The sequence below is a fragment of the Lagenorhynchus albirostris genome, chromosome 2, assembly GCF_949774975.1.
Source record: "Lagenorhynchus albirostris chromosome 2, mLagAlb1.1, whole genome shotgun sequence".
In the NCBI taxonomy this organism is placed as follows: domain Eukaryota; kingdom Metazoa; phylum Chordata; class Mammalia; order Artiodactyla; family Delphinidae; genus Lagenorhynchus; species Lagenorhynchus albirostris.
The window spans coordinates 139,245,692-139,261,660 of NC_083096.1; positions in this window are offsets into that span (position 1 = coordinate 139,245,692).

Genomic DNA, 15,969 nt, shown 5'->3' on the forward strand with positions numbered 1-15,969 from the left:
TGTTTGTTCCTATTTGCTGTTACTACTTCATTTATCTGGGATCATAGGAGAATTAGCATCCACCTACCTGAGAGCTGAAGTGTGCCTCTCTGAGCATCTATTTCAACTAATTTGGCTAAAGTCTGTAACTGACATCAAAAGGTTATAGACTAAAGTTTCAACTTTCCTTGATGACTTAGAATCAAAGTTATAAAAATGTACTATTGTTCTAAGTAGCGGTAGAGTCAGTTCCGTTTGTGTGTTTGTTTTGATTTTCTCTCCTTGTGGGAGGTGAAGCATAGCCTCAACCACAGAACCGTCTGAATAAGTTTCTCCTCCCTCTCTTCTGCTTGTCTATTTCTAATTCAGTCAAAACCGGATAACCTACTGAGTGCTGACTATGAATGAGCCAGTCTCTATTTAGACTCTCAGTCGTAAAATACCGTAGTATTGGTGCAGGGGATTTGAGAGCATCATGGTAGAGCTCAGAGATAGTTTTTGGCCTGAGATAAGAGAATGAAAGGTGTTAGAAAAGCTGACCTCAGGGTGGTCATGTGGTGCCTGAGGTTGGAATACTTTAGGTATCTTTGGTCTGCTCACATCTCTCTCCTGTTTTAATATAGGTGGGTGCAAGTGTGCTCATCATCATTTTGCAGTCAGTGGAGAAGGCAGCCTGAGTCAGAAGGATTAGCCTTAGGGACATGGAAGTGTCTTGAGGACCTGTGGGGCATTTTCATTTGTGGATACACATATAATATCTTATAATGTTTTAAATTAAACTCTCTATTTAGACTCAGAATGATTCAGCTCCACAAAATAGGTTAGTGGATTTATTTCTTCTCTGGATTAATTTTACCCAAATAAACTATTGTTTTAGCACAATAGCTTCTCACCATGGTGGAATCATGAGAGAATCACAGGATATTCATGCTAGAAGAAACCTTCCAGGTGATACAGACCAATGGTTCCCCGATGCTACCCTAAAGGTTCTTGCTGTTCCTGACAAATTTTCACCAGTCTGTGGAAAAATGACAGAAAAATGAGGACAATGAGATAACTCAGCAATTTTTTATAAAGTTAATTCATTCCATTTAAATAAATGCCTTGTATCCTGAAATTCTGCTCTTCCTTCTTTTCTGATGTTCTCTACCCTTTTATTTGAAATGATTGTAATGGTAAGTGGCAATTCTCTGAAAAGGATCTATTTATCAAATCAAAAACTTGACCATTCTATGTTAGGCTTCTGGTTTGTGATTGTTTTTTTGTTTGTTTGATCCATAAATTTTAAAAGTTTGAGTTACAGAGTTAGAACATAAGAACTTCAGCCAGCTCCTTCATTTTCAGGTGGGAGAACAGAGACCCTGAGGAGATTGCAAAAGTTCACACAGCTGGGAAGTTGGGAAGCCAAGACCAAAGACTGGCCTTGCTATACTTTCTGCTCCACAGCTCTGCCCTTTAATAAGTAGGATGTTAGTGTTATTACCAGTTCTGTGGAATGAGGAACATGAGAGAGGAAGGGATTGGAGAAAAGGGAACCTCTATTTCTCAAGCACACTAGTGTGTCAGACACAGTGTGAATGCTTCATGTATGTTATTTTGTTTATTCTTTTAGACAACAACTCTAAAAGGAAGGTAAAAATTGAATGCACAATATAACTGGATAAAACTAAGTTCAGAGATGTGAAATGACTTGATGACTCAGAATCCATCGAACCACATTACCACCTAGTTACAAGTCATTCAACAAACATCTATGGAGTGTCTTCCCAGTACCAGATAAGTCTAATGCTAAGTACTTGAAAGATTTTAGCAAATTATAAAGTGATAATCAAGTATTCAGTAATTTTTACTATTTTAAAATACTATTTTACTATTCCTCTCAAAGAGTGCTATGAAGCTGGTTATCATCATCTCTATTTTACAGCTGAGGAACTTAAGCTGAGAGAGTTTGTTGCTTGCCCAAAGCTATATATTTGCCATGTTCCCAAGCTGAGGTTGGTTTTCTGACCTTTAATCCTGTCTTCCTTTCTCTATCTTTATGTTAGGGGTATCTTTTTCTAGAGAAGAAACATAATGCACCAGCAAAACTTTAGTCTGCAAAGGATCATGAGCCCACAGGCTGTAACTGTTGCTTTGAAAAGGCAGAAGCAAAAGAAGAGTTGATGGAGACACAGGCATGAAAGGGTTGTAAGTTCTGAGCTTTCCAATAATAAGCCATTCTCCTCCAGATGATTTTAATAATCTCCAGCACATGGGTTCTAACCCCTTGATGCTGTACAATATGTGTAACCAAATAAAAGATCTCTCCAGATTCAGAGATTTACTGTTTGTGATGGGAAAAGGCCAACCGGATGACATCATTTATACTCCAAATAGGAGCTGCTGCCAACGCTGGTGATGTTAAGCTAGAGAAATTGATCCTCAACGTTATTCTATGAAGGAAAAAAGAAAAAGGTCTTGGCCTAGGTAGTATTCTTTTTAAAGCTATATGTGAATATGAAGACGAGTTTAAAAAACGTGTATTTTATCTAGAATTGCTTATGTCCAGCGTGTGGGTTTTTAGGCACACAATCACTTCCATGTAATTAAAGTTACCAGGTTAGGGGCTAAGAGTTACCATTTTGCTGTTGTTGCTGTTGAATGCATAATTGGTGGGGGATTGACCTGAGGCCTCTCTGCTCCAGCAGAGCACACAAGGTATCAGGGCCGCGTTCACTTGTTCAAAAACAAAGGTACCCAATTTGTAAGTGGAGTATAATAGACTCTGTTCCCATTCTTCAACTTCTTCATTTCTAAGACAATCATTTTTTTTTTTTTTCATGTATCAGTATCCTCCACTGCCACGAGATGCAGGGAAAGTTGACACCATTCCCAGTTTCAAAGGGAGATCTTGATTCATCTAAACCAATAAACACATGACATTCCCCCATAACCAGTGATCCAGGAGTGATTTGTGGGTATAATCAGGAAGGGACTTAGGTTCCACTTGAGGAAAAGGATTTTCCCTCTCTCTCCTGATAGATGATAACAAATACGTATAGAGTCCCAGTCGCTATTGGCGTCCATTTTATAATTTCAAGGGGAGAGGGACCAGGTTTAGAATGAGGCCGATGTTGGGGATGGCTGACTGGAGACATAAAAAAAAAAATTCCCAATTATATCACTGAGCCTCTGGTTGTACTATGCTCTCCCTCTCCTTAGACTTTTATGTAAATATTGCATTTCCTTATTATTTAAGCCAGTTTGCATTTCTGTTGCTTGAAGCTGAAACCATACTGGTTGGAAGAGGTGACAAAATTTGCTTCCTGAGGTCCCATCAATTTTTTGAACCATACCCTCATGGTGTTTTTGAAGACAGAGAGTCTTGAATCTATTTTGAACGGGTTTATGTGTCCAGCTGTCACCACATGCAGATTTGATAATTCTAAAATAAGAATTACTCATAATAGTCCCTGGCTTCTTATTCTTGCCCCTTCCAGCCTCATCTCTAGCCTTGCTCACCAGCCACTCTACCATCTTTCAGTTATTCTAACGTGTGTCCTTTCTCTCACCTCTAGCCTTGCTCATGCTCTTTCCACTGACTCTAACAATCTCCTTGACGACCTCCTTCCCCAGACTTCCCCTCCGTCGAGTCTTGACTTAGGCATCATTTCCCCTGGGAAGCCTTCTCTTCATTGGTCTTCTAGTACTTCTCTAACACCCTATTCTTCCCCTATCAGAGTACTTTCCACTCTATGTGGAAATGACCCATCGTCTCTGTTGGACTGTGTATCCAGTGAGGACAGGAAACATCTGTTCTGTTTACAGTTTTGTCCCCAGGGCTTACCACATAGTTGGTACTACATAAAATATTTGTTGAAAGAATGATGAATTAATTACTTAAAGCTATTCAAACCTACCGCATTGCCTAGTGCCCAAGTGCCTTAATATGGCTTTCAATGATCCGGCCCTGACTTCCTGTCCAGACCCCTCTTCTGTTACTTACCAGAAATTTCTTATTTAAAGTGCACTGAATCACACATCCTCAGCTGTCTCGTGTCTCAATGCCCATGATGTGCATCTTGCTACTTCCTGCAACTATCCATTGTTTTGTAGCGCTGCTTCCTTATGTGGGGAGAGTGCTATGAAATAGTAAAATGAGTAAAAAAATAAATAAAAACAAACAAAAAAACACTCCACCAAAAAAAACAAAACCTGGGTTCGAATTCTGCTCATTCCGTTCAGTGACATTGGGCAGTGTACTTGATCTGTCCCTCACAATATGGAGATATAATTGTACCCAATAAGGCTGTTATGAGGATAAATGTTTAAGAAGTCACCTGGCACAATACTCTTTGCATCAAGTTCTTGGAATAACTCTGTTTGCTGAATCATTGTTGAACTCTGACTTCTGGCTTCAGAATCAACCAGCAATTTGATTCTAAACTATGTCTTTGAAAATGTAAAATCAAAGAATAAAAATTGACCATGAATTTGGACTTCAGGAAAAGAAAATGTTTGGGAAAGAACAAAGTGGCCTTGTAGGGCCTTTATTATTCTCTACTTTAAAGTCTGGAGAGTTTCGGGTTAGCGGGAATACTGTTTGGGGTTAGTGGGAATACTATTTGGGAAATTAATTTGGTTTGGCTAAAGTGATCACTTCATTATGGCTGAACCTGCAATTTCCAGGAAGTTTCAGAGTTTCCACAGTTTCAATAACAATTGCAGAGCCCGCAGGGCAATCCTTCAAGGTCTGATGAGAGCACTACGGCAGGTGTTTAGTGGTGCTTTTCAGATGCTGTTGGGCAAGAACTGAAGCGCTGGGAAGAAGCCCATTCAGAGCTTTACAACTAGGAGGGAACCATGCTCTCTGGGTTCGTAGAATGAGCTGGAGTGACGGTCCTTGCAATTTCTTCCCATCTTACTGGGTTCTATTTCTTGAACAAGCTCCTGTTTTTTGATCCTTGGCTTCAGCTCTGTGGTTTCTGTGGTTTGGGGCACTTTACCTTTTCAGTAACCAGCTTTTCCTAGACACATTTTTAGAGGGGCAGAGGAGGAAACAAGATAGCTTCTAGAAAGGGTTACAGAAATTAGATGCTGCATCAAAACAGGCTTTCTCTTCACTTAAATGTCTTCACTATTGAGTGATAGAGAAAATGTGTGCTTCGGAACCAGTAAGCCAGTTGTGAATTTGGGGCATGCTATTTAACCCCTTTGAGCCTCAGATTTCTCATCTGTAAAATGGGGATAGTATCTGCCTTGTAGAGTTTTTATGGTAATGAAATGAGACCACGGACGCAAAGCACCCAGCAAAATGCAGAGTGCTTAGTAGGTGTTTAACAAAGGTGACATTATTGCTAATCTTTTATTATTACTGGAAAGTATGTATTCCCTATAAGTTTATTTCAGTCACTTCAGAGTGGGGTGGGAGGGGCAGTTCTCTTTTAACCTGATTTACAAGCCACAAGAGAAGAGATATAATCCAGAAAGTGTCAGAATCGTATTCACTTTACATTTGAACTTCTCTGAGAGCTTTATCTGTTAGGAGGGTGGGCCAACACAACATCTTAGAATATCAGGATCTAGATCCACATTCCTCATTGTGTGTGGGATGGAGTGAAGGGTGGGGTGAGTTCTCCATGGAGGGAGGATTAAGTGTGAACTCTCATAGAGGTAAGAATTAAATGGGCAGGACTTCCCTGGTGGCGCAGTGGCTGAGAGTCCGCCTGCCGATGCAGGGGACACGGGTTCGTGCCCCGGTCAGGGAAGGTCCCACATGCCACAGAGCGGCTGGGCCCATGAGCCATGGCTGCTGAGCCTGCGCGTCCGGAGCCTGTGCTCCGCAACGGGAGAGACCACAACAGTGAGAGGCCTGCGTACCGTAAAAAAATTTTAAAAAATAAAAAATAAAAAAAAAATAAAAAGAATTAAATGGGCAGAGAGAAGGAGAACTAAGGTGGAAATGGGAGTTAGGCTGTCCTGAGACTCAGTTTACACATTTGTAAAATGAAGAGGTGGGTGACTATGGACTACCAAGTTATTTACATTTTCTTCAGGGGACCCGGGGGAGGGGAGATAAAAGGAAGAATAGAGAAGGCAGAAACTGGGTACAATCACTGTGCTAAGAAGTAGGAATGGGCAGGATAAAGTTAGTGGTATTTTGTGTCTTTGGTCCATGGACTCCAGCTAATGCTTAGGATCCCTTCCAGCATTTTTCCTTTTTTTTTTTTTAATTAAGGACTAACAAATTATGAAGCTTCCAAGGAGAGCACACTCAGCTAAACATTTTCTGAACAGCTACAAAGAGCTATTGTACTAAGTCCTAGGGATATGAAGATGATTAGAATGTGGTCCATGACTCCAATGATTCCTACAGTCTAGTGGGAGATACAGAGACCATGTACATCACTTCAGTATAATGTGATGGATGTGATGGGAGAACCCTGGGGTCTGTGGAATTTCTGAGGAAGCAACTTGGTGGGAGGACGTCCTCAAGGAGGTGATGCCTTTGCTGAGTCTTGAAGGATGAATAGGAGTCAGCCCTGTAAGGAGAGGTGAAGGACAGTCACTGTTCAGAGTGACCTGAGAATGATCTCGGGTAGCAACATGGAAATCATTCCAAATCGTTGGCTTGGGATGGTTTATTTTGGACAGGCTTGATCACTGAATACATATTTTTCCAGGATTTGTGAGTAGATGGATTTCCATGTGTGCTGTACTTCAGCGTGTCTCCTCAGGGTGTTTATTTACTGTGCTTTATTCCGTAACCTAGCAGGGTGTCACAGCTGGAGGCAGCTGGTGGTAAATAAATAGCTTCCATTACCCAACCCCATCACCATCCTCCATCCTGTTTCAAAAACATGGTCTCAGCCTATGGGTTCCTTCACCCTCTAATCCATTGCAGTGTCAAAGCCCTGTGGACTTGTAGAAGTGTTTCCTTTCAAAAATAAAATTGAGAGATAAAGCAAAGGACAATTTAGGGCACCAGGGAATTTAGACTCTAAGAAGATAGACTTTCTTAGTGAAACCTGATCAATCACATAGGCTTCTTGATAGGAAAACAAAGACAAACAAATCAAATTTCTCATATTGTGGTCTGCTGTGAAGGTGATTTGGGGGTGGTTAAATTAAACATGGTTTGGTCGAGACTCTTCTATGTCTTTGCTTTCACATATTTTGTCCCATTTGGTGAATCTGTGCTAGGTTTTCCAAACTAATAATGAATGAATGAAGAGCAAATGGGAGGGATGGAGGAAGGAAACTAGCGGCATCTGATTTCTGCCTGGTAGAAGGTTGGTGTAGTAGAAATTCTGATACAGACTCACAATTAACATGATGCTTTTGTATCAAACACTGCAATGCAGAAAGGAAGGAGGGGGCTCTTCACTAATCACTAGCCAAAAACTCTCACCCCAGTTCTTTAATATATCAAACTCACAGACTTTCAGTAACATACAAGTTCAACCTAAGCTCTCCTCCTTGTGCTGTCTGGTAGTACAGGGTCTAGTGGTATAGAGGAAGGAGAGAGGAGAACTTAGATACTTAGTAGAGGAGAGGAAGGCTGGCATTATATTCCTGAGTCAGCAAAGTCCAAGAAGCCTCTAAAAAGTGGGGCTAAAAACATACATTTACAAGTGGACATGGTATTTATCCATTGAGATATTTGACATTTATAAAGCAAAGTACTTGTCCAAGGGAGGAAAGCATTGAATACCTATAATTTTATTTCTTCATTAATATGAGCAATACCAAGTGAATGGTAAAGTGGAATAAGGAATTCTTAGATCTTTGCCTTGATAACATCCCTAATAATATTCTTTTACTAGGCAGGCATTTTTCTTGAAGTTAAGCTTGATAAATCTCCGTGAATAGCTCTTGGCAAGTAACAGATCAGGATAAGACCAAACTACTGCCATAAAAACAGTTTCTGTTAGACTCTGAAACACACAAGCAGTAGCTACCAATGCTATTGGCACTTGAGCAATGAGAAGGAATCCAGGATAAAAAAATGGAAGTCTTGTTGGAGAAATGCATTTCATCTTCAACAAGTTTGAATATGATCTCCCTTCTGAGCTTTTCCTGTTATCTTGATAAACGACATCAAATGAGTTCTCTAAGGAAAGCAGGAGAGAGAACACATTAAGGAGAATCATGGTAAAGGAGGAATGTATGTTCTGCTTTTTGGGAGCAATTCTTCTTAACAAAAATCCCATAAATTGTTTTTGCTCATTTATTTGTTTGTTTTAGCTGCAGACAGTTTTTGGCACCCATGAAGCCTCAGTGTTATGGACTACTGAACTTATTGAAAACTGAGACCAGAAAAGATTTGCCACAGAAATTTGGAGGCATATCTGAAGACTTCCAAAAGGCAAATGGACAGTGTGTAGTGAATGTAAAAGCAAACTGCACAGCTCACCTTCTCTAAAAATGTTCAATTACTGGCTTTCTCCAGGCAATTTTGAAACAAACTTATGAGAAGGGCCATGAAGCTTGAGCTCCAGCTGTATGGACAGAAAGATGCTATTTCATAATATTGAGAAAGTTGTCTTTTTAAAAATATTTCTATATGTCATCATTAATTGCATTAATTACAGGCCATATTGAAGGCAAACAAAGACTGGATAATCAAGTAGTTAGGACCATTTTGAGGGTTTATTTGATTTTTTTTTGTTTTTTGGTGTCAATAAATGTTCATTTAACTTATGGAAGATGGTTATCTAGGGATCCTAAGCATAGGTAAGTGTGTTAAAAGCCAACAAAATAATTTTTATGTGACTTTACCTTTCTTCCTAAATTTACCAGCCCATAGTAGCATCATGCTATAGAGGTGCTCATATAATCTTTATCATTTGGCATTTTAAAATCTATGGACTTATACATAGATGGCACAAAAGAGCATTTATTAAATGTTAGAGCTCTCCCCTGCCCCAGCTCTTTTTTCCTTTTCTGGCTGTGGTGATAGAGTAGATGAGGAATCTGTCAAGATGGACGGAGGGTGAGTTTAATGCATAACTTGAGATATGTTTTCTTCATTCAGGCCAAAGGGATCAGACTTTATCTGCTTTGCAACTGTAAAGGCTTTGAGGATGTAGAATGTCACATGACTCATAATCATAAAAGCTCATCTAGGCTTTTCTTTCCTTTCAAGCTCTAATAGCATGAAGAGAATACTCATAAATCCACCCAACAAAGGTCCTGTATGTGGCAATCCATGGACTCCTCTGCTCCCATGTTCCTCTTCTGGCTACAGCTGAGTGGCTTCACTACCATCTTGCATGTTTAACCTGGCCTTTCCATTAGAAAAAAGCCAGCCACTCTGATCCTATTCCCTTGTCCATGAAGTGGGAATAATCATTCCTACCTTTGGGGAGAAGAGGTCTTGTGAGAATTAAATCAGATAATAAAGTAGTGTATCCAGTTCCTGATATTGAGCAAGTTTTCAACATGGTCATTCAAGCCTTCTCTATCTTTGTGAAGGTCAGTACTCGATGTTGTCCATTTCAGGGGTGATTTGAAGTGCCCTAATTAAGCTTCAAGTTAGCCTACTTAATAGTTCTGCAATGACTGTATATTTCATTTCTAAAGACTTCGTCTTTTAATCTTATTCTGAAGAACAACACCTTACCCTGTACTCAAGAAACTTTGGGTCTCTCTCTTTTTCCTGTCTTGACCTAGTTGGTGCTTTCCCCCCAGCTCTTCAGAATGAGCCCCAAGGCTTCTATAGTTTTTCCTGTCGAGCCATAGCTTCCTGCCAGCAATGAATTGCCATCTATCCTCATTCACCGATGCCATTAGTAACCTCTTAGGTAACATAGTTGACAGTTGAGCTCTCGAGATGTAAAGAAGATTGGTTCCAATCCTTACTTCCCTGCCTTTCTCAAGATGCCTCTAACTCTCAGGAGGCTTAGGTGATTGTGACCATCTTTGACACTGTTTTTTCTCTATGAATCACCTCACTATTTCCATCTACATTCTCTGTTCTACATCATATTGCTCCTTTGCCTTGATTTCTGTACAAAATCAGCTCAAACAATTTGAATTTGTGGGACATTTATTGAAGATTAGCAGAGGGTTCTAAGAAGGAATTAATACTGCAGCAGTGAAAACAATTTCAAATTAAGCATGAGGCTTTTAGTAGATTAGATCATTGTTTAGAAAATATCTACTTCCTACTACTACCTCCTCCTCCATCCGAGGAGTTTACCTCTCTACTCCATTGACAATAGGCTTGGTCATGTGACTTGCTTCAGCCAACAGAATGTTATCAGAGGTAACATGAGCAGAGGCTTGAAATATACTTGTGAGAAGGGATCTGGCCCTTGTAATTCTGTTATTGTAATTTTGCTATTGCCTGAAACAAACACATGGCCTGGAGCCACACTCAGCCTAGACTTTCAGCTAACTCACAGATGTGGGTTAATAATTACTTGTTGTTTTGTGTTTTGGAATCACTTGTTATGCAGCAATATCTAACTGACACAAGGTCTCATTGTTCTTGAATGTTTTTTGGCAACCTTGGCCTGGGGGAGTTTCCACTGTTCTCTTCATTCTGTACAGCGGCCTAGTCTCATGCCATTTCACTAACTAATTTCTCTCCATTTCCCCTCCTTTTTACTAATTTTCTCTCTTTCCTATACCCCCAAACTCCTATTAATTTTGGATGCAATGTACATTATTTCTCTCTTTTCATGCCTTAGCTTCTGCTTATGCATTCCCTAGAATGGTACTTTCATTTCAAGCTGCTTTAAAAATTTTTAATAAACAAAGAAAGATTCTCCCTTGGAGGAATTCTTGCTCTACCTGTTAAAACAACACTTTTTTTTTATCGTCTATCATCTACTCCCATCTCCATTCCCCATCTCAGATGTCAGATCCACATGTGGTTGCCTCTTAGAGAATTTCAGCAATGATATCAGGTGGCAGGCCATGCTTGGGTGGTCTGGGCTTGCTTTTATCACAATATTTGCTTGGTATTCACACTGACCTGGGCATTAAAACTAGTCTAACCCACACTAAATAGCATGTGTCCTTGAAAAAGAATCGTGACACCTCTTATTTTGTCCTTACCTTTGGCCTCTTTCTCCTATCCATTCCAACATCTATCTATTTGGCCTTGTCTCCTACTCTTTTATTCTCTGCCACTGTTTTTTAACTGGTGTGTATTTATCTGATCTTTCCTATTCTAGGTCCTTTCTGTGTAATTGCCACTCCCTCCTCCCCTCAAGTTTAATGACAAAAGACCCCCATACACCAGGACAATGCCTCAGTTTCCCTGATCAGAGGGCTCTGAGATATGGATAATCAGGGTTTCTCCATCCACTCAGGGCCTAATGGAGGGATGGGGAAATACCACCCACAATCCCAGCCAAGCTTGACACTGTTGTTTCTCTTTCTTGCCAGTACTGCATCCAGAATATCTTTCCTTCTGTGTTTTTGCCAACCTTCTGACTGATTCTGTTCTTTCTGGAGCTGCTACCTTCTCCAACCTGGGCTCCTAAGATCAACCTCTGTCCTGTTCCTTTTGGTTCTTAGTGTTCCCCAGAAATGTGCTTCATCCGCTAGCCCTGCCTGTCCTCATGACTTGAATATTGGTCCCTTCTACAGGGTCCCCACTGCTGTTTGCCCCATATTCCCGCTAAAGCATGCCATTTCTTACAATCAGTGCCTCTCTGCTGTTGGCATATCAGGCAGTAGGACTGTAGGGGTGTGATTTGACGTTCTCTTAGGAGCTCTTGTTGACACTCAGTATCCCAGTGCCTCCTGGATCAGGATCAGGGTCACTAGATATCTGAAACACTGAAAGGACTATGATGTCCCTTCCTCATATGCAAATCAAAATAAAATCAAATAAAGCCATAAAACATAAAACTGATAGGCTAGCTGAAACTAAAATAAACTCCTCCCTCATTTTTGGATTAGAACATTCTGGATCAGTTTACTAGAGCAGAACTTTTCTTATATTGTTTCATTTAAAGTTATTCATTCATTCATGTATTTGAGTATTTATTAGGTAATGCTTCTTGAGGCATGGGTTCAGGTGGCTGCTATTAGAAAACCCAGTGCTGATCAAGTCTCTCTCAGTCTTGCTTACACTACTCCTCCCCCTTGCCCATGCTACCTGTGCTATCCATTTACACCTGTCTGCTACACATTTCTTCTTTCCATGCCCTCCAGAAAGATGAATGTTCTGCTCTGCTACTTAGAAAGGCCTTCCTCTCCTGCTTTCCCTCTTGGGGGGAGGAAAACCTAGTTAGTACTGTGACTATGAGTGGCTAATTAACTTATACTTTCTTGAATCTAGAGATCTCAGTTTTCTTTTTCCTCCCATCCACAACCAAATTCACCTGACACCTATATATTGCAACATTTCTGGCATTTGTAGGGGGAGGGGAGGTCTATGGAGAAGAGGTCTTCCTGGGGCCCTTGAGTAGTCAAGGATCAGTATGAGGCCAGCTTGGGTGGTGGGTCATGGAGGAGAGGGTGCCACAATGGGACCTGTGCCTGCCAGAGGAGACAGGAGTACACACAACCTCTCACCTAGGCACAGGACTCTACAGTTTATAAGGCTTTCATGTCATTTTCTAAATCCATCCTTATCACAGCTGATTTGACACTATGCTAATATTATGCTCATTTTACAGATGAGGAATTAAATTCCAGAGAGCCTAAGTGATTCGCCAAGTTACCCAGATGGTCGAGAAAGCTTAACCAACTGGATGGTTTTGTCAAAGGCTGGTCCATATTTGAGATCCAGTTTGGCCCATTTCATAACACTGAAAAAAGAATGGTTTTCTCCTTGGGTTGATTTAAGTTATTTGCACGTATTTATATTTCTTCTCTATCTTCTTTCAAACAAGATTTAAGCAAACACCCACATATACTCACCCATATCCCAACTGAATATGTGGAAATCGCATTTTTGAAAGATTTTTGAACCCCAAACCTCAAATGGTTTGTTTAGTTTTTGGTCAACAAACAAGAGCACTTATATTTCCTTCACTAAGTTTTTGGGCTGCTTTACTTTTGCAGCGGGGTGAGTAATGTCTAGCAAGGCCTCTTCTGTTGAAACCCAAATACACTCACGTTGTGCACTTAGGTCCAGCCAGAGGAAGCCGAGACCCAGGAAACCTGCCAGGTGTTTACACTGCCTTTTCATGGAAAGCAAAGCTTTTTATTTTTGTTTGCTTATTTGTTGAGCTGTGGAAGGGAAGCTTGAAAAAGATCCATTCCAGGGCAATGGAGGGCAGAATGTTAAGAGGTGCTGATGAAATACATAGCTGATCTCTAGGTGGGTGATCGTCTTGCTATTTGATAGCTGGGGAAATCAAAGGTCCTTGGAGGACAGAGGGGACAGGACTTGTTCTGGATCTGTCATTTGGATAGCTGTGTGCTTGTTGGACAAGTTACAGTCCTTAGGGAATATGGCTTTGCAGCTAAGAACCAAGGCCCTGGAATTAGTTCTAGGCCTGAAGCATAGTTCCACCTTAAGCAAGTTGCATCCTATATCTGGACCTCAGTTTCCTCACCTGAAAATGAGGATCATATCTTACTCTTGGGGACTCTTTTTTTTTTTTTTTTTTTTAGAAATTAATGGTATAACCTAGTTAAAGCATTTAGCACAGTACCTGGCACCTTCCTGAAGCTCTGTTCCTTCATGTATAGGTGTGATGTAGGACCCCTTCTGGCTCAGATGTTCTTGGGGTCCACGGCGGTACCAGGATTGCTCTGGGCTGCTTGCTTTCACAACCAGTCACCCCTTTCTTGGCCTCTTGATGTTTCTCAAGGCTTTCCTTGTTGCCATGACAACTCAGGCCCCGACTTGAGAAGAGCCTCTCTCCACATGAACAAACACGTTGGTGGTATGTATATATCTTGGACCAGGTGTTGTGACCTGTGTAAGGAAGGAAGAATTTCCCGAGTTGCAAAATTAGCTACTAGCATTTAGTTGCTACTAGCATTTAGGCACTGGTGGTCAGAAAATGCAAGGGTGTTTGTTCTCAGGATGTTTTCTGCCTTCTTTTGGTGATTGCTTGTGTTGACCCCTCACTGAAAATATCCTTTGCCAGCTTCACTTCATCCCTTGATCCTATTGACAGACAGTGTGGAGCAGAAAAGAAAATGGTGCTTCATAGCCAGACACACCAGAATTCAGTCCTGTATCTGCTACTGTCTCACAGTGGAACCTCGAGAATGTACTTAACTATTTTGATCTCTTTGAGGCAGTATGCATGATGATTAGAACATGGACCAGAGTGTCTGGTTTCAAATCCCAACTGCCAGTGGGCTCTGTGACTTTGAACATGTTACTGAGCTCGCTCAGTCTCAGATTCTCCATACTTAGGATGGGGGTAACAATAGCACCTCTCCCATTGCTTGTTGCAAGGATTAAATAAGATGTATTAATAATGAATAAAGGTAACAATAAAATATATCAAATATATACATTTAATATGTATATATGTACATTAAATAGGTGATAAGTATATATATACATATATGTAGAGATATATTTATTTTTATCACTTATTTATTATATATACATTTATATAAATATATCCACACATACACCACTTAGAACTGTGCTCAGTGTATAGTTAATGCTAAGTAAGAGTCTGCTATCACTATAATCATCATCAAATTCTTTTCCTATGAAATGGGTGATGATAAACCTACTTCATAGTTATCTTTTTTTTTTTTCGGTTACACGGGCCTCTCACTGTTGTGGCCTCTCCTGTCGTGGAACACAGGCTCTGGACGCGCAGGCTCAGCGGCCATGGCTCACGGGGCCAGCCGCTCCGCGGCATGTGTGATCTTCCTGGACCAGGGCACGAACCCGTGTCCCCTGCATTGGTGGCGGACTCTCAACCACTGCGCCACCAGGGAAGCCCCATAGAGTTATCTTAAGACAAAGTATTTCCTTTTCTTCATTCTTGCTCCCAGTCCAGCTCAACTTTCCTTTTCTTTCTTTTTCTTTCTTTCTTTCTTTCTTTCTTTCTTTCTTTCTTTCTTTCTTTCTTTCTTTCTTTCTTTCTTTCTTTCTTTCTTTCTTTCTTTCTTTCTTCCTTCCTTCCTTCCTTCCTTCCTTCCTTCCTTCCTTCCTTCCTTCCTTCCTTCCTTTCTTTCTTTCTTTCTTTCTTTCAACTGTAGGGTCTTTGAATTTTTTTCAAAAAGTTACTGTCTCAGACATAAGTGCAAGGCAGAAAACAGTATAATTAGGACAATAGAGTGTGGTGGACAACAGTCTAGAGAAATATATTAAAAAATTTTAGCCGGTTGAAAGCAAAACTTGTTAATAACTGCTTTCACTACAAAGTGCTCCTTTCAAGAGTAAGAAAAAAATTAACTTAGATTTAACATCCAATGTACAATCTTTTAGGCAGTTCTACTAAATGCTGAGGTGTCAAAAAATAACGTAGGTGATATTTTTACACATAACAGTGTTTGCTGATGGAAAATTTGTTAGACAAGTCTGGTTTCATTTGTTGTTAACCATGATTTAATAAAATAGTTGGATTTCTGCATACTTTTCTAGCTAACCTATCATTATTTTCTGATCCTTCCAGCTCACATCACTTATCTCTTTTTCTGTCTTTGTATCCCCAGCGTGTGATGTCTAGTATAAGTTAAATAAATGTTGTTTAACAGCATAATTAGAACCATAGTTTAGTACTTTCTTTTAAAATTCAAGGCTCAGATCAAATCTACCTTTATGCCTCTAGATTCTCCCAGGGCAAGTCTATCTCATCTTTCTCTATGTGCCTGGCTGGAGGTAAAAGCTATAAGCGGAACACAGTTTGCTCTTAATTGATAGTCAGGATTGAAAACTGTCCACAAAAATCCTTTCTCCCTTTTAGCATACAGCTAGTTGAGGTTTCCTAATCGCACTTACATTAGGTGTGACCACATGTCAGAGTTCTCTCCCAGGGGCTGTGAGCACAGTGATGGCTCCGCCAGCAGCCCTGACCCACATCAACTTCCCACATTTGCTTCTCCATGCTCATTCTCTCTTCC